We start from the raw sequence: 15719 nt of genomic DNA, 5'->3' as shown, positions 1-15719 counted from the left end.
ACACAATCTATCTATCTATCTATCTATCTATCTATCTATCTATCTATCTATCTATCTATCTATCTATCTATCTATCTATCTATCTATCTATCTATCTGCCCTTAATCGATCCACTGCTATATGTGCTCCAACTTGGGGGACTCTAAAATTATAGAGTTAGGACCACAGTACACAGAGGAGCCTTGACACAGACACTGCGGCTTAAGTTTATATTTGCAAGTGTGTGAAAACAAAAGCCTCTGTTTCTAATGTGAATTGTTAGACAGGTTCAATTTGGATGTGTTGCAGGCTATTTGGTAAGTGTTCTGGGAAATCTTTGTTTCTGTGTGTCCTGCCCTTCTATGTGCACCCTCCTGCAAAGGCTATAGTTATAGGTTTGGGGGGGTACCCACTTTTTTTGGACAGTTGGTTGAATTGGATGCAGGGAACCACTAGATGTCTTTAGCTGCCATTGTACTCTTGCTGGTCATCCCGTGCATCCCTGTGCTTTTAGGGAACCTGTCCACTGCTATATGTGCTCCAACCTGGAAGACTCTGAAAGTAATATAGTTATGACCGCAGTACACAGAGGGGGTTTGACATAGGCACTGCAGCTTATGTATATATTTGCAAATGTGTGCAAACAAAAGCCTCTATGTTTAATGTGAGTTGTTAGACAGTGTTAATCTGGATGTTTTGCAGGCAAGGTGGTAAGTCTGCTGGGAAATCTCTGTTTGCTGGTGATATGTGTTTTCTTTCCATGTTTCCACCTTACTACAACATTTAGTTACAGGTTGGGGTAGTAGCCACTTTGTTGTATATGTGCAGTGTTAACCTAAAACAAGGCCCTACCTCTACCAAGATAGCCACCTCCACACAAAGATGCATTGTGGAACAAGAATCTAAGCCAGGAGGAATAGCTTAGCTGCAAGTAGACAAAGTAGAAAAAAAATCAATACTGATGACCATTTATTTGCCCTCTACCTGCCTTTTTTGTGGTTCAGCTTTCACAGTTCAGTTTTTTTTTAATTATATTGTTTTTTTCAAATGTTTCAAATGTTTTAGTACACTTAAAAAAGATCAGCTATTAAAAAAGATCCTATAAACATATGCATTGTTTTAAAAATCTTGTTTGCAATTATATATGAGCAGCCATACTTTCTTATTGCATATTAAATCTTTTGCAGTGCTTCTCAGTGCTACAAAATGGTTGTGATTTACTACTCCTCACAATGCAAATTTTGGAATCAGGATATTAAAGGAGTAGAGTTAGTTTGTGTTCATTGAGCTTGACTGCGTTGAGTGAATGTTCATTGAGCTTGTTTTATATGGCGACTTTGTTAAATTTGAGCAGCCAGTCACGTGCAAATAAAGTTAACAAAATTAAATTTAATGTTGGGCATATGACTAGAGGATTGAAGTGAGTGCAGCTTTACTTTATTCACAAAGCTTAGAGAAAATTCACTTATTTTTGTAATTCAACTCATATGAGTTGCCTTACTTATCCAAGTCAATACACCTGTGTTGTTGATAGCTCAACAGTTGCTAAAAAAGCTAGATAGATTTTTTAAATATTTATCTAGTTTTGCTCTAGTGGTTCTACAAATCTCTACATATAATACATTACATAATAAATTACATTAATACAGTAGTTCTTTGGACAAAAGTTATATGGCCTCTAACCAGACTGGCTCATTGAAATGTGTTATGTTTTCTTTTAATTGCTGTAGAAGAAGCATGGGCTCTGGGGGTCTCTGGGGCATGTGATGTAAATGGTTTTATATTAATTTCAATGAATATGCACATGTGTATTACAGAGAAGTTGATAAAAACTGAACTGAAAAAAAAATAGCACGAAATTAAAAGTGAAACATATTCAGATGCTGTTGGCAACAACCCTATTTTTGTTCCCCATTATCTGTTGCCCAGGTTTGATGAATCAGTCCAAATATGTTTTTCTTCACCAGTCTTAGAAATATCTTTATATTGTTTTTTTTACCACTTACAGTTTTGTATTGGTTCTTTAGCAATAATGGACATTTGGAAAATCTCAAAAATGTATGCAGGAATAGAAAAATGATACCATTTATGTTTTAATTGACTAAGCAGATTCATTGTAATATTCTAACAATCCTTGTGACATATTATTTTGCAGTGCTTTGCATATTCAATTCAGTCTCACCCATATCAGTTTCCTTCCAGGATTCAAATTAAATTCTGAATTATCTACAAAGCTGTTCTTTTCAGCTTCAAGGCTATAAACTTCTCAGTTCCTGATTGCATCTTAGCTCTTAATTTTTTCTTGTGCCTCTTTGTCTTAAATTCTGATTACAACTGCCAATATCATTTATACATATTTTTTGTCCCTTGCCTAACTTCCTCAAACTTACTTGTCTAGTTTTCTTCTAAAATAGACTGGGAATAGACTTTTTGCTTCTTCTCAAAAGTGTTGCGTTGTTGTTGTTATTTGTATTAAAGTGTTACATACTGTATATGGAACAGTATATCTCAGATGCTTTGTGGATAATGTATAGGAAAACATCAAGGGCTAAACCTATGCTTCAAGAAGTTGTCCTTGATTATGAATCCTATTTGATGTGAGCAAAGCAATGTTTAGGGTTTGTGGGTACATCTAGATCTGCTAAGGGGAGAATGGGTAGATGAACTGGTGTACAATATGTTGAATAATGGGTTTGCTAGGCCACAGATAAAGCTAGTAGAACAAAATATGTACATGCAAGAACATTACCTAAAAAAAGGAAACAACAACTTACTTCAACTAAATAGGGAGCAAAAGTTAGCAACACAGCAACTTCTGGCTGCTTTTAAACCACGTTAATAAGACTTTTACACATTCTTTGGCAGTATGTTACCTCTTGTCAAGATGCTACCTGACACTACTCCTGTACTTTCTCTTTCTTCGTGACATGCTCCCTAACCATTGCCTTACAACAGTACCAGTTACTGCCTTTCAATGCCTGTCAATCAGCACATTATCCATCTATTCTTGTTGCAGTACATCCTACAATGCAGTACTGAAAAAACAACCTTCTATTTTTGTGGCATGATGACAACCTTAATTGGCTCTTTTGCACTTGGAAGTTTCTGTATCTATATGTGCCCTGTGTTATACTATAACTATGATGTTCTAATGCAAATTCCTGTCCCATGCCCTCATTATTGCCAGGAAGCTAGGTGTCAACCAAATATTTTACAAAAAAAATGGAGAAAACTAGGACCAACTTTTTTTATCCTTTACCAATATTAGTATAATGAGATATCTAGTATATATTTAGTATATATTGTTCTAATATTACCCTTTTTAGTAACCTATGGATCAGGAAAAATGCTACTACGTTGGAAGCAAATATTGTTTGGTGATTCCTTTTTTTCCCGTCAGTCCTAAATAGTCCATAGGCCTTGGTTTGATTCATGGACTGTTTGTCAAGCACATCCTAAATTACACAAACCACAAACATTGCACCCAAACCCACTGAAGTCCATGGTTGTGAAAATGGCCTTTTCAAAACCATTTAGGACATTTTGGGGAGAAGATGCATAGGTAGCTGAGCACTGCCATGGGGGACATGTACCATGTTTTTTAGCAAGCCTAAAAGGGAAACATTAAAAAGTGCATGTTTTATGTAAAAAAAAAAACATGCTTGAGGATGCTTTAAACCTTTACAAGAAACGATGCACCTGTATGATGTACTGAAGCAAAAGTGACATTTAAAAAAAGTAATAAAAACACTTAGATTGCCACTGAATGGCATTGTACAGGGGCTTCATTCTTTTTGTAAACAAAGAAGTCAGAAGAATCTCCACCAGATCCACACCAGACCCTTATCCTTGATTAATATCTGGTATGAATTTTAAGGGGAGGGGACCCCCACAAAAAAAATGGCATGTGCACCTGCCTAAAGATCATACCAGACCTTTATCCTTGGTTTTTCATACATTTTCAGGGGGACTCCACTCAAAAAAAATGGCTTGGGGTACCCTAACAAATCCATAAACAACAAGGATAAGGGTTTGTTGTGAATTTTGGGGATAACTGCTTAATTTATTTTTACATCTTTTTATGTGGATTTCCCCTTTTAAATCCACACCAAGGCCACATGCCATCAACAGTGTGATGGTACCTTGCTAGGAAGGCCCCCTGGCAAAGCCCCTCGTCCCTATGCTATTTTGGACAAGTGCCTCATCTCCACATTCCTAGCCCATTGGATTTGGGGATCTGTGGGGGGACTTTAACATAAGGAGACCTCTAAATACTCAGTCCACCCACATGAATGAGTAAGGGGTCACACATTACCCCTGGTTACTCATTTAAAAAAAAATGGGAAATGTAAATAAACACAGCCACTGTGACGAACTTCTTTATCAAAGTAAAAATGTTATAATAGTGTAAATCCATTGTCAATCACGTAGTCCGTCGATGTAGATCCATTGTCAATAAAGATCAGTAATGATAGATGACCAGTCAAAACAAAACATGACCATCGCTGAGACAATCTGAACCTTGCCACCAATGACATATCCCCAGTTGGCAGTTGAAACAAAGGGGCCAGGAAAGCTTGCTGATGTAATTTACTAAATATGGTCATAATGACCATGCTTTCAGGGATGCCAGCAAGCATGCCAGGCTGTCTTTTGTCAAGCAGACTGTCTTGTTGGCCATCGTGTTCTGTTTTGCTTAGTTGTTGGGCTTTATTTGTTGTGATTGATGATATATTTACATTGCTGAATGTTGCAGGACAAATTTTCCTTGCTTTCTTTACTAAAAGACATTATCACTGTATGTGTGGGTATGCGTGTGTGTGTGTGTGTTTGTTTATTTATGTGTATATTTTTATGAATAACTATGAGGAACAATAAGTAACTCATGCATGTAAAAAAGGTGGATATTTGGAGGGCTGTCTTATTTTAAAGGGCATTTCCACATTCCAATAAGTCCCCCTCACAGACCCCTATATCCATCAGGCCAGTGAGGAAGATGCCCTTAACCTCATCAATATAGGGGCAAGGTGCTTTGCCAGGGGCCCCATTTTGATTGCATGTGGCCTGGTATTATTCAGGATGGGGGTATACTCACTGCCCCCATTCCTGGGCAGCCATGCTACATGCCCACATGTTTTTTTACATAGTTATTGGTTAATAGGATACAGGTAGCCACACAATATCTTCTATTGCTATGGTGCACCAAAACATCCAATAAAGCTGTGAAACCACCTGCATCCTAGAAGCTGAATATGTCATTGCTTGTTTAGATGCAGGAGGCTGGCTCAACACAGTATCCTGGGTTGATAGGAAACAAGCAACTACCTGCATCCTAGTAACTAAGGAGTGGGAAACTGCATTTTAGCGGCAGTAGCGATACTGTTGATAAATTAATAACTTCCAGCTGCAGAGGCCAGAGGTACAATGGCAGGCAAACCTGCTAAATCTGGCCATTTAATTCACATTAAACTGCAAACATTGCACTGCAAACATTGAAGAACAGGTTAATTTCTACATTGACCCAAACTCAAATCTCTTTTTTAGTGTAAAATAGGACTCAATCTAGGAAAAAAGTATAACACACGAAAAACAAAAAAAAATAAAAAAACTGAAACACCAAGCTAATGTTCTGAATTCTGAATAATAAGTCTTCCTATGACAGGCTGCCAAAGAATAACATGAGTGAATAAAAGGATAAAGATAGGTTTCCAACCTGATTTTTTATTTTTTTTAAGTAAAAGGAGTTGCATTTTCTGATCATAAATGTATTCTAGAACAAAGAAACACTACTAAAGGCAAACAGGCCACTGACAGATTTTCACTGTGCAACGGGCTTTATCCTTAGTTTAGTGAATTTGATGAAAATTCAATTTTCAGAGAATACACAATCACATGCAAGGTAAACTTAAAAAGAAAAAAAAAAAAAACAGTATGTTTGCTTGGATTTGATTGGATGATTTCCTTGCAAAGTATAAATTTTCTTGCCATGTGAACAGCATTTGTCTTTAGTAAATCAACACTTTAAGGTTAAACACTTCAAAAGTGCATCAACTGCTTGACCTTCAAATGATTTACCCCCCTTCATGACCAGGTCATTTTTTGTGATACAACACTGCATTACTTTCATTGACAATTGCATTACTTTCATTGACAATTGCAGGGTATGTAATTTTTCCCACAAATAGAGCTTTCTTTTGGTGGCATTTGATCACACCGCGTTTTTTATTTTTTTTCGCTATAAACAAAAAAAGACTGACAAGTTTGAGAAAAAACTATATTTTCTTAATTCTGCTAAAAAACATATTCAGCAAAAAATTAAAGCAATCTAATTTCTTCATAAATTTAGGCCAATATGTATTCTGCTACATGCTTTTGGTAAAAAAAATCCCAATAGGTGTTTATTGATTGGTTTACACAAACCTTATATCGTATACAAACTTTGGGATATATTTATGGAATATTTATTTATTTTATACTAGTAAGGGAGGTGATCAGCGACTTATAGCGGGACTGTGATATTAAGGTGGACAATCGGACACTAACTGACACTTTTAACATTTTACGGAAACCAGTGACACTAATACAGTGATCAGTGCTAGAAATATGAACTGTCACTGTACTAATGACACTGACTGGGAAAGGGCTCAACCAAGTTATGGATTCTAGTCCCTGCTTTGCAGGAACAGAGAATCTGATCCTTCCCCCTGTCAAAACTGAGATTTGCCTTGTTTACATAGGCTTATCTCAGTTCTCTGTGTATTGCTAACAATCGGCGGGTGCGAGCGGACATTGAGCACCGCAGATCGGCTTCTAAAGAGAATATTCACAGAAGCGGCCCACCGGTGGAGCACATGTGCTCCATGCAGGTGGAAGTGCAGAATCGCGTACTGCATATATACATGTCTCTGGGAAGTGATTAAACTGTCAACAAGGAGTTAGTAATAAGTGATATCATTTGTTACCCCACATCAAGATCAATTAGCTGTATGGTGAAAATTGTGTACTCTGGAGGTTGAAATGGGTAAATGCAGTAAAATAAAATGGAGGTTAACCCTGTCTACTAATGCTTTTGAATATGAGTTTTAAAGCAGACAAATATAGCTTAAAGCTATGTTAGAGTTGGTTAAATAAAAAGCCTAAAGAAGACACAATATATTCTCAAAGGAGTGCATTTCCATGGCTAACTTTTTTTTTTTAAATACAAGCTTTTGGAACATTAGGCTCTTTTTTTCTAGCATGCTACCAGAATAATAAATAAATACATATTGTGAAAAAGCATATATATACAGTATATAAGGGTAATACAAGTCAGCTTGTTTACATAACTTCTTAACACATGATCTCTGCTGAAAGTATGGATCTGTTTTTTGTGTCGGCCCTTAAGGCTACATTCACACCTGAGCGTAGCGTTTTTCGCGCGTTTTTTACCGCGATTTTACCGCGATTTTTGCGGCGTTTTTTACCGCGATTTTACCGCGATTTTTACCGCGATTTTTGTACAGGCGTTTTTAGATTGAATAGAGATCAATGGAAAACGCCTGTAATCTGCCCAAAAAGAAGCTCATGTACTTTTTTGAGCGTTGGGCGTTTTGTAAACAGCGTCAAAACGCTCAGATGTGAACAGGGGCCATTGAAATGAATAGGATTTGTCTTGTTGGGCGTTTTGAGAGCTGATCCTAGAGCAGAAAAACGCCCCAAAAACGCCCCAAAACGCCTAGATGTGAACGGAGCCTAAGAGATCATCTGACCAAATGCCTTGGTGAGGGGCAAATAGGCAAACAAAGCAATATTTTCCTTAGGAAATCTAAATATTCTAGAACCTCTACTTCTCTTTACTTAACCTCAGCAGCAAGACTGTTAATTTTGAGAAGAGGGTCATCTTACATGCAATAAGTTTGTTCCATGAATTCTAAATTATTTGCAAGCCAATGTAATCCACAAAGGCAACATATAACAGGTATCAATAAAATACCTTCTATTTTAGGTGACTTTAATGCTCACAAGACATTTTTCTCATACTATATAGAAAAATCTATATGAAGTTGGTAACATTAAATTGTTAACGGTCTTCAGCAATTTTAAGCATTTAATCTAATTTGATGAATCTAATATGAGCCAAAATAGAAAGAAAAATCTAGTTCTGGTTAAAATGTAGAATCTAAGATAACAATAGAATACCAATGCATTACAGCCAGTGACCGGTAATATATGCTAAATGACCTAATTGCTGGATTCAATGTGTAGATTAAAGCTGTCAATTGAATAACATGAATTTGCTTAGAACAAGGGGGGTAGCTTTGGATTCCAATTAAGTATGAAATAAATACATTTTTATTGATGGGGCATGTTATCACCAAGTCTTACATTTTCTTATTCAGCAAGCTTTAGACAACTCAAGTTAATGGCTGTTATACACGTCAAATACTATAACAATTTTTATTTATTTATAGCTTTCTAGTATGTTTCGTGGCAGATATGGAAAGTGATGTAAAATTCATAAAGCCTCACACCTTTATCACGTTTTACTGATTTTGCTTAGATATGCCGTGAAATATCTTTTTTTATTAGAGAAAATGCTGCTTCCTGCCCTCTCACTCATAAGGGTATTAACCCTATGTTGGCATAGTAAAAGCCACACCTATCATCACAAGTGTCCCACAAACTTACATTGCATAGAAGGGGTATGTCTGGGGAAGTCTATTACTATGTGCAGGTTATTGAGTGCACTAGATGTAATTTGGTTGCCTATTGGACTGCAAAACCATATTTAGACACCCAGCAATACTGTTGTAACTAAAGCATTGACGTATCGCTATGAAAATTCACATTGTTAGTACAGTGTTTCTCTAAATGCATATCTATTTCTGTGACTTAAACTGTGCTTTCCAATTGAGAGGTTAACATGGTCTGTTTCCTTATCTCCAGCGAATTCCAAAGCATAGTTTGCTAGCTTGCATTCATCGATGAAGACCAACAATACCTCAAGGTTGCTGGCATACTTCTTTTTTTTTTAAATGCTACACCCATACCAGTATTTTTTTGCCTCTTAACTGAATGTTATACAGTATGTTTTAGTTATGAGGAAAGTAGAAAATTATGCCCAGACTGGAAATCAAATGTGTTGACTGATCTGGAATGCATACCCTTTTAGTAAAATGTACAATGCAAAATGCATACTGTAACCTACTCATCAATTTTGTTTCACCAATTTAATGCAAACTTTGTTTTGCTTGTTTTGGTAAATTGCATCTACATATAACTATTATACTTTAGTCTAGGATGTCATGCTTACCTGGGTTCATCACTAATAAATGTACTATATAATTTCCATCCTAAGGTAGGTAACATGTTGTTAATTCCCACATTACTAACATACTTATACCTAAAGAATTTTTCCTAATGTTTCTGTTTCTGTGGCCATCTGCTCTGACAGTTAAAACTTCAGTAAAAGTATCTCTTAATTGCTTAGAATGGCAATATCTTGTATAGTAAGACTAGAACATTTTCTGTTTAGACTCAGTTTGATAGTCAGTGTAGTATTATTTCTTCAACATGTTGCAAAATGAGCTTCATCGCAGTGGAGACCAGGATATCCAACTGCTAGGCAACATCAGGAAGTGATCTAGAGGAAAATCTACTTGCATAATTCTGTTTGCCTTACACATGGTTTTAGAGTTAGCTTGTTTCTCGAAGTCAGTGGAAATGTAAAGTTATTCTTTGTTTTTGATGTTCATAAATAACAAAACAAATAAACAAATAAATATATTGTTTTTGCCCCCGTTCACACTGGGGCGACCTGTAAGGCGACCTGGTCGCCTCACAGGTCGCCGCAGGTCGCCTCCCATAGGGAAGCTGTGGACCCGTTCTGATAGGAGCGACACAAGTCGCTCCGACTCAGAAAAAGGGTCCGGAGCTTCTTTGGGGCGACCAGGAGGCGACCGCCATAGACTTCAATGTTATGAAGTCCGTGGCGGCCGCTGCGAGGTCGCGGCGCGCTGCTCGCACCGCGACCTCGGAGGTCGCGGTCCGAAGTAGCGTCGCCCCAGTGTGAACGGGGGCTTTACTTTTAACTGCTTTGCCAGTCTTTACAGAGTTCAATAGCTGAATCTCAGTTTAAACACACAGCTGAATAAAGTCAGAAAAGTGAAAAATCTAGGGTCTCTTTCTACTTTGTATACCATTGTACAGAGTTTTAAAAGAGATACAATCTAGAAGCTTTCACCCTGATTTCAAATGGCCTGCAAATTCTGTGTCAACTGCATGAAATGTTTATTTCTAAAATAAATATACAGTACTTATACACACACACACATACATATAGATATATATATATATATATAGATATATACATATAGATATATACATATTCATACTGTTAAAAAAAGGAACACTTTGTAAACACATCAGATCTCAATCATGAAAAAATATCATGCTGGATATCTATACTGATATGGACTGAGTAATGTGTTAGAAACAAAAGGATGCCACATGGTTTGATGAAAGTTAAAATTATCAACCAACAGAGGGCTGAATTCAAAGACACCTCAAAAATCAAAGTGAAAAAATGATGCAGCAGGCTAGTCCATTTTGCTGAAATTTCATTGCAGCAACTCAAAATGTTACTCAGTAGTTTGTTTGTATGGCCCCCATGTGCTTGTATGCATGCCTGACAATGTCAGGGCATACTCCTAATGAGACGAAAAATTGTGTCCTGGGGTATTTCCTCCCAGATCTGGACCAGGGCATCACTGAGTTTCTATACAGACTGAGGTGCAACCTGATGGCATTGAATGGACCGAATCATAATGTCCCAGAGGTGTTCTATTGGATTTAAGTCAGGCGAGCGTGGGGGCCATCAATTCCTTCATCCTCCAGGAACTGGCTGCATACTCTCACCACTTGAGGCCGGGTATTGTCATGCACCAGGAGGAACCCAGGACCCACTGCACCATCATAGGACTCTGATTAAGAAGTGTTCCTTTAAATTTTTTGAGCAGTATATATATATATATGTGTATATATATATATATTTCAATTCAAAGACTCATAAACCGAATAAAAATTCAAATAACATTTACTGCACTGATAAAATGATAGTATCCCTTTAACATTAAATTGGTCTGGATTTTTACACTACATAATCAGTAGTACTGATTGAATTTCCTTGCTTTACCATAGCCGCTTTCTAATTATACATATTTTTAAGCTTTTGTATATTAACAAAGGCCGAACTCCTAGAGCTACATGCCATTAGTGATTGATTTTTAGATCTTGTTTCATATTTTATTTTTCTTTCTTGGTTATTTAACTATTCAAAATACCTCAAATATTTTGCACAATTGTACAATGTTCACTTACTTGTAAAAAATATACAGATTTTTAGGTGTTTGTGATTTTATTGAAAGTGGATTATGGACAAAACTGAAATGTAAAGCCTACGGGGTTTATTTACTAAAGCTGGAGAGCAAAGTCAGGCCCACATCTGCACAGAAACCAGAAGCATTAGGATAAAAAGCCTTCTGTGTGCAGCAGCCCTGCTCAGTCCCCTTAATACTTACCTGATCCCCATCTAGATCCAGCAATGTTGTAGGTGTGTCTTGGCTGCCCGTGACTCCCCTCCTTATTGGCTGAGACAGCAGTGCAGAGCCGTTGGCTCCAATCAAAGTCAGTTAGCCAATGAGGAGAGAAAGGGGGTGGGGCCACGGCTCTGTGTCTGAATAGACACAGAGAGCTGTGGCTCAGTTCAGGTGCCCAAATAGCAAGCTGCTTGCAGTGGGGGAACTCAATAGGAGGGCGGTACCAGGAGCACCAAAAAGGTACCCGAGAAGAGGAAGATCCAAGCTGCACTGTGCAAAACCTCTTCACAGAGCATGTAATTATATGTTTGTTATTTTTAACTAAAAAAATTAGACTTTATTATCACTTTAACTCCTCATAACTATAACATAGGGGGCAAGCATTCAACAATTTACAGAGTTGTTGACAACATTGCATGGAATAACATTAGAGAGTCCACAGAAAGTTACATGCTCACTGAAGTTCAGCTTTAAATTAGAAACTGCATGTGAAAGGTGAATTTTCCACTTATTTAGTAGAGGATCTAGTCTGGGCATGAAATATTCCTCAATGCATAGCTAATGCTGCAAGAATTCAAATAAGAAATTGCATGAAGACATTTTCAAATTGAATCCACTGTATTACAATGTTCTCAACATCCAATAATACTAGAAAAGTAAATTATTTGGCTTTTAAGCACAAAGTGTCATTGTTCTTTAATACATCACCTTTAATTTAAAAATGACACCTTCCTGCAGAATGCTCATCTCAAGAATGAAAAGAACACTCACTATATTCATTTTGTTTTATTCTGTTGTGTATGCTGCATATATTTATCAAGATTTGTGCAAAAAAAAAAACACATCTGTCACTGAGACTGAACTGATGAAATGCCAATTGTATTTTACTTAGAGGCAAGAAACTGCATTTGTAATCTTGTGTTATATCTTCCCAGGATCTAGGAATATATGAATACAATTGTGCATTGTTTTTCATTCATCAGCAGGGCTTTTTGTCATATAATAGGTGCAGGCACTAACCCCCACAGGGGGGCCTGGAGAAAAATAGTACAGAAAAGAGCTAAATAGTGGGTGTGGTGACATTACATTAACATGGGAGCTGAAGGTCAAAGGGCATGTTTAAATAAAAACCTGAGTCTACTCACTGTATATGTGGCACTCATACGCCACACAATATGTGTGCAGTCTATGTACCTACACAATATGCTTAAATTATGCTTTACTTTGCCACAATCAATAATCTAACAGACATGCACAACATGCACATAGCACAATTAGTGTTTAAAAAACAAAATCTTCCATTACCTTTGCCTTTCAGCCTACCTTTAAGAACAACTTGATACAATAGTCAGTGACTATTTAGCAACCAGCAAATATTCAGACAGTAAACCCTTTGGTCATAAATATATCATGTAAAATATAGCAAAGAGAGTGCAGTGGTCAGGAGTATGACATATGTATCAAAGACTACAGAAAGCAGTGGGCAGGAGTATAAAATTATACCAAATTGTATACAGTGCAGGACACAGGAGTATTGTGTAAAGTTCAGGGTTTTGATGTTCATATTGAACAGGACGCAGGCTTGGCAGTGCATTTTGCACATGGCACAGTACTTGAAGTGCATAAATTGTACAGGAGGCATGGCTGAGGAGTGCATATCACACAGGGTGCAGGGTTCAGGAGTAGGTAACACACGGGCCATTGTGCAACAAAAATCGACTCCCCTGCAAATCCCCTACTATACAAAATATCGCTCAAATCTCCCCTTAGTAAAGAGCTTGCATCCCTATTCCCAAATCCCCCCCTCCCGCTACTACAGAGCTCTCACATGCCACCCCAAAATTAACCCCAGTTCCGCTTTCTCCCCTTCCTCCACTCACCCGATCTCAGATAATTTACCAGTGCATTGTAAGTGATTGGCTTCCACTGGGCTGGATCATGTGATCAAATTCAAGGAGGTGCCCTCCATCAGCTCTGAAGTGTCATTGTATCTAAGGTCAAACAGTGGAAGAAGCTGGTTCTGCACTGTAGGTGGTAATGATACTGCAAAATGCCAAAAAATGTAAAATGCAGGAAAACAAACAGCAGGCAGCTGTGGCCTCAGGATGCATGAGATGTGAGGAACATAATGTGTGGTCTGCACTGGTTATGCCCATAGGAAGTGCAGAGTACAGTTACATATCCAGTACCAGTGGAGAGAGGTGTCCATACACAGTTCTGGTACAATAGATATATAAAAGCCTGGTTTTGCTTTGTTTGCTTTATTATTTGCAATGCATTATATGTCCTGTTCTTCTGTATATGGGGTGCACCCCTACTCCTGACAAATCAAAGTAAATACAATCATAAGCAAGTCAGAAGTGATTTTACAAGACATTTAGATATTTTCTCTGAAAGCATGCAGTGTGTTGCTTTCTAGACTGACACTCATACATAAAAACCCTGCTGTCAGGTTCAAAACCTCTGTTTCCACTTTCTTCCACACAATCTCAATGGATAAAATAATTAATCATTACTTGCATTGAAAATGAAATGGAAAGCACTGGGCAAATATATTATGTTACTCATACCACTATAATCCCTGGTACCAATATATAGATAACTTCCTGGGCTGACTTTAGTTAGTTTTAAAGCTATAATTTTTTAAATAATTTGTTTAAAATGTATGCACCAAAATAAACCTGAAAAGGTGCATGTACTATTTGCTCCAATGTTATGCACTACAATGCACAGTATTGCATACAATACAATGATCTATTTTTAGTACCAGGGACTGGAGACGTATTAGACACCTCATGATACCATTCGCCCAGTATTTACATGTTATTTTTATTACTAATAATGATTAATTATTTTTATTCATTAAGATTGTGTAGCGGTTGAAGTTTTTTGCAAATCACATGCACATTGCAATTAAAATGTTTACAAGTTCAATGCATAATTTATCATTCTAGAGTGCTAACTTGATGTTTGATAATGGATATGTTGTTTTCCTCTGTTATTTCCTTCATTTCCAGAAAGTTTTTTAAACAAAAAATTGTAACATATGTTGTACATACTTAAGTACAGTAAAAAAAAAAAAAAAAAAGAAAAAAAAAGAAACAGTCCAGTGTCATTACAGCATAAGGTGAACAGAGTTTAAATATAATTTAACCATGCAAAAAGTACACAACAGGAAGTGTGAGTTGTAAAGTAGCGGGACCCTGACAAAGGAAGTATGAAGGGGATCAACAGAATTATAAAGTTTATCAAGATTCAGTAAAGAATGAGAAGCAATACAGAGTAGGAAACACATTATAAATAAAGTCTGTTAATAATAAGGTCAAGGGGTGAGAAACCTGGCACAGCTAACCATTCCCCCCACAACTTGTGAAATTTACCGGGGCAACCTCTATGCTGGTAAATAAGCTTTTCTAAGCAGAGTGTGTCACCATATGATTTACCACTTAATACAGGGCACATTTACCCCCTTCCTTCCCAGGCCAATTTTCAGCTTTTCAGCTCTGTCACACTGTGAATGACAATTGCGCGGTCATGCAACACTTTACCCAAATTATATTTTAACCATTTTTTTTCCACACAAATATAGCTTTTCTTTGGTAGTATTTAATCATCACTGGGTTTTTTTTTTTTGCTAAATAAATGGAAAAAATGAAAATGTTGAACAAAAAAGACATGTTCTTCTTTGTTTGTTATAATATTTTGCAAATAAATAATCTTTCTTCATAAATTTAGGCCAAAATGACCCAAATCAGTGTATATTATTTGGTCTGTTTAGAAAGTTATAGAGTCCACAACTATGGTATATATATCTGAAAGTCGATCAATCCTGACGTACTGATGGCCTATCTCATTTCTTGAGACCCGAAAACACCAGGACCGTACAAATATCCCATAATTTACACCTTTTTTGGAAAGTAGACAGTCCAAGATACTTACTAAGAGGCATACCATGTATTTTAGGTTGTAATTTTTTGTCACAATGTTTTTGAAAATGAATAAAAAAAAGAAGAAAAAAAAGATTTACATACGGTCACTGGTGCAGTACAGCATTATCATATAGCAGGTGTGGTGGTGATCAGGGAAACTGACTAATGATAGTATGTAAAAAAAAATATGTATATATATATATATATATATATTTTTTTTTTTTTCATAAATATA

The 15719-nt window shown here is 36.8% G+C and overlaps 1 protein-coding gene across 4 annotated transcripts in view; it reads right to left on the bottom strand.

Moving 5' to 3' along the window:
* Positions 1-15719, bottom strand: part of ADGRB3 (adhesion G protein-coupled receptor B3) — a 1221611-nt gene that overhangs the window by 1160264 nt on the left and 45628 nt on the right. The gene's annotated exons all lie outside the window — the stretch shown is intronic.

This window comes from Pelophylax lessonae, assembly GCF_965119305.1.
Source record: "Pelophylax lessonae genome assembly, chromosome: 3".
NCBI classification, from domain to species: domain Eukaryota; kingdom Metazoa; phylum Chordata; class Amphibia; order Anura; family Ranidae; genus Pelophylax; species Pelophylax lessonae.
The sequence above is the reverse complement of the archived record's forward strand: the minus strand, read 5'-3'. Positions and strand labels throughout refer to the sequence as shown.